The 4,576-nt window shown below is 44.6% G+C and overlaps 1 long non-coding RNA gene across 1 annotated transcript; it reads right to left on the reverse strand.

The window, feature by feature from the left end:
• Nucleotides 1-3,144: 3,144 nt before the first annotated feature.
• On the reverse strand, nt 3,145-4,261 carry LOC142594494 (uncharacterized). The gene is made up of 3 exons (XR_012831448.1): nt 4,213-4,261; nt 3,848-3,919; nt 3,145-3,314 (listed from the first exon to the last, which is right to left on the reverse strand). It is a non-coding gene; the product is annotated as an uncharacterized LOC142594494 (long non-coding RNA).
• Between the last annotated feature and the right edge of the window lie 315 nt (nt 4,262-4,576).

Here is a 4,576-nt window from a genome sequence, read left to right on the forward strand (position 1 = left end):
GCCTTGGAGGGGCTCTGGAGAGCCGCCTGAGCCGCCGCTGGGTCAGCCGGCTGCAGGCCCTGCCTTGCGCAACGAAACACCCAGAAACGCCCAGAAGGGTGACAGGCGGCAGGCCGGGGCTCTGGGCATGGCGGCGTGAGGGCAGCCGGTCGAGGAGGGACCCGGGACACGGCCCCTCCTGCACGGCCTCCGGGGACGCCGCGGGCCGTGCCTACGCCCGGTCCCCCCGGCCGGCACCGAGCCGCCTCAGAGCACCCTCCCGGCAGGCTGATGGAGCCCAGGGCAGTGGCCAGCCTAATGGCCAGCCTTCCTTAGGGACACTCCCATCCCTGGATGACATTTTCAGCACGGAGACTGTCTCTCATCCATCTCTCCTCCCAGGAGAAGCACCTTTACGGGGCTCCAACTCCTGCCCGTTAGCTCAAGCCAAAAGGAATAACTACAAACCAAGAATAAATACTAATTAACCTGAATCTTTCTTCATATCGTGATCTGAACCAGACGCTGTATCTATCTTTAACTTTAGGCTGCTTTGAGATGCACCCTGTATCTGCAGCAGGCAAAAACGAGATTCCTTCTTTTGATAAAGTTAATTGTGGTCCCCAACAAGATACATTTCTTGGCAATACTCTGCTCTTATCTTCAAATACTGTGAACTCACAGGGGTTTGAAAGGCCGTATAGTCTGAGTGCCGCCAACACAACAAGTTTTGTGATTGAGGAGATTTTAATCCAGCTACTTTCCCACATCCTGCTGGAAAAAGAGGCGCAGCAAAGGTGAGTTACTTCTCGCAGCAAGGACAGTTTTCGCAGTGCACGTAGCACTGAGTAGAGGCTGTCCCATAAAACCCAGCCAAAGGCTGCGTGGGAGCACAGCCGAGATTTACCCCCCAGCGCAGGGCAGAGCGGGCTGGAAGCCCTACGCTATCTCCTGTTGAGCTGGTTGAAATCAGTAGGGCTTTATATGGGTTTTAGTATCAGAGAGAGAATAATAGAACAGGGTTAAAAATGAAGATTTGTTTCCCTGAACAGATCAACAATTTCAAAGCTGCTTTGTTTTGATTTTTTCCTTTGTTGGAAGGAGCTCCAATATTTTCTAAATTACTGAAAACCACTGTTGAAAGCTCATGTAACAAAACTGTGTTTTTCATTATGACTTGGTAATTATGCAGGCAACATACATATAGAGAAGAAACTATACAAACCAGATTTACTGTAAAAGCCAAGACCTCTCATAAATGCAGCTGTGTTCTCTTGTAGAAAAATAGGTTATTTAGGGGAAAATATTTTTGGACTTCAAAAAACAGTGACAGGGATACCAGGCAACTCTTGGCAAGAGCTGTGCAAAGCTAAACTCTGCCCGGTTCCACCTCAAGGAGCTTCTGTGCAACACGGTCGCACATCAGCTAGGTTGGTAGCCAGTATTAGTGATATAATCTTCGCATCACTTCAGTGTGGATGCATAAATTTTAACAAGCCTGCAGACGAAGTCATAAAATTAAGCCTCTATCATTTTAAAGTTGCATAAACACTGTTTAAGCGGTTTAATAGTGTGATTTGTTTGTACAGCATGAATGGCATTTGTATATAGCAGCACAGTGAGTCCAAAGACGTGTCCGGCAGTGCCAGCTACCCAGGTGACGGCACGTCTTTCCATCCCCAGGCCCTCCGCTGCAGAACGCCAAGGGCCTCTCAGTCTCTTGCTTGTGAGGCCAGGACATTACCCACCCCCGTGTTACATGGGCACGTGAGGAGCTGCTTACGTGTCAGCACACCTCGTCAGCAGCGGGGTCCTCTGAAATAGAGACTGTTAGTTGTTGCCCCGGGTACCCGACTGCAAGCGCCACATCCACCAGCACCTACCGCTGCCCCTCAAGAGGGGCAGCAAGGCAAGGAGCCTGGGCTGTACGTGCCCCCAGAAATTGTCTCCTCAGCTGCCAAGGGAAAGGTGGAGGGGAGAATGCTCTTCCCAAACAGCTAGAAAGCCTCAGAGGGCTAATCCCTAATCATTTTAGTTTATTGGCTCTTGCCTGGAAATGAGAGGAAACGGTGTACAGCTGTGAAGAGCTGGGCCAACATTAATAGTTACCTCTGCTCTCCTAGAAGAAAGCCCACAAATCTATGCTGAAGGAAAGAAGTGCAGCTCCATCCCCCAGGAGAGCTGGAACAGGTATTTGGTAGCCAACACTGAGGATGAAGTACTGTTTCACCTTTTGGTGACTCCAACCACAATCTACCTCCTCTCCGTGTCTTGCAAAGTCACTGTTTCCCAAGGTAGTAAGGCACTACGTGTGCAGAGAGAAGCATAAGGGACAATCAGAAATTACCTCATTCTTACCAAAACTGATGGGAATTATATAACCGATGTTTTTTGAGAACCCTGCTAAATGTAATGCCTAAATTGCTCTTAAGTCCTTCTATTTAGCATATTGGCGGCCTGTAAACCTCAAAAAGTACCTAGTCAGTAGGAAACACTGGCCAGAGTTTAGGCTACCTGAACAGAGTCCCAGGTGCTCATGTATATTTTAGGCACATAAAACAACCTTTAAAAGTCTGGTCACGAGTCCTTTCCTTGAACTGAAGGCTCATGCTCTTAGATGAGTCCCATAACCAAAACTGCCATTGTAACAAATGCACAGGCATCTCCTTTCCTGGATGTGGGTGGTTTTGATGCCTGCACTGGTTATAAGAAGCAATGTCCTGGAGAACATGAAATTTAGGAAGATGAGTAATGTATGAAGTGCGGAGGTAGTGAGAAATGATCCACATATTATGGGCTTTTATTTAATAATTTATAAATAAACATCAGCTTTCCCCAAACTGCCCCTCAGCCTAGCAATTATGTTAGCTGATTTCTTGTTAGTGCTGTTCTTTTATAATAACAAACTGTTCCCAAAGCCTCACATACAGAGAGTTAGACAATCAAAGTACTGTGTGTGATTTTCCACTTAATTCATTCTGTTAGCTGCAATTAAAACAATACAATTCAAAGCCTTGTGTGTTTCTCTGAAAAAATACAAAACTTTAGTTGTTACTATTAATATATACAACCTACAAGAAAGAGTTAACAAAGCCCCTTTGTCTTCCCTGTTGTAGTAGAGTAATTTTCTTATCCTTTTCTGTAGATGCCCTGGCAGTCATCAATATTTCTTTCAGTCACTGTTCTTCAAAAGACACACGCTTTTCATTCAACCGCACAGAAAGAAAAGGAATTCAGTGGGCCAGATTCCCTCTGTGGTCCGATCCATTCACTGCAGCTGCCCAGGGAGGAATCTAGGTGAAGGTGCAGGGGTCTCATCAAGAAGAGAATTGAACCTGTTTAACAGGGAAGAGGTTACCATTTTAGCAGGCAGTAATCAAATTTTTGTTCAGATTTTACCAAGATATTTTACCTAAATATTTCATATTTCTGGGAAAGCAGTGCCTTCACAGCTACTGATCTCCGCTCACCCGCTTGATATAAGTGACATACCAAGTTTTAGCATTAGTATAGAGCCATTCCTTTTTTGTTTTATGGGGCTTCACTAATGAACCCTGATGACGATCTGATTAATATTATACCAGTTTCACAGATGCAAAAGAGAACAGAGGCTGTATCCTGCCCCACAAGAAAGTGCTAAGCCATCCTAATAGAGCAACTGTGACTGTCTCCCATACTACCCAGCTCCCCTACCACTGGGCAGATTTCCAAGCCAAGAACACTCTCAGAGTGTGCAGCGCTCAGAGAGCAGCAACATCCCTGCAGTCCGAGGATGCGCTGTGTTTGCCCAAGTCTCACAACATTTGCAGAGCTTCCATGAGAAAGGTACATCTCAACACTGTCCCAAGTAGAAAACTATACTCCTTACGTGCCACTATTCAGTATGTTAATTCAGTATTTCAGCTCTAATCGTTGACAGAGGCTTTGATTCAGCCTACTCCTGCAAGAGAATAACAAACCACTGATTTGGATCTGTAGTTTTAATTATTATCCCACCAACATAAATGAGCATTTCATTTAAGCTTAGTTCCTCAAGAAAGAACTATTGTGTCTGGTTTGATAAGATGGTATGAAATATATACAAATATTTATCAAACTATGTGAAATCTTACTGGAAGAATATGTTCTGACAGTTTGTGAATAAAGTCCCCCAAGAAAAAAATATAACGTGTGTCAGAGCAGAGATTCCCAAAGTCTGGTCCAAAGGGAATTCACAGCTTATCTAGTGCTCACCTTTGTTCTTTTATTCCAGTACACAACAGCAAAAAAAGGGGATAGCAAAGTAAAGAACCAAAACCAGCATTTTTTTCCAGAAAGGCAGAACTCTTTGCCAAACCCAGCTCCAATTACAGAAACTCTTTCCAGTATTTTTCTTCCTTCCAGTTACTGCAGTTCTACAAAGATGGTACACAGTGATGAATGACAAGGAAGGCAATTCACCAGACAAGGTACTTATTCCAAAGTTATTATTAAAAGAAAGACTAATATCATACTCCTGGAATATGACTTTATGCTTGAAGAATCTTGCCATTTGCATATAATCTGGGTGAAAGAAATATAGTTGAAAGACCACATCTCCAACTGTTGATGAATGTTT

Source organism: Pelecanus crispus, chromosome 10, assembly GCF_030463565.1.
Source record: "Pelecanus crispus isolate bPelCri1 chromosome 10, bPelCri1.pri, whole genome shotgun sequence".
Classification (NCBI taxonomy): Eukaryota; Metazoa; Chordata; class Aves; order Pelecaniformes; family Pelecanidae; genus Pelecanus; species Pelecanus crispus.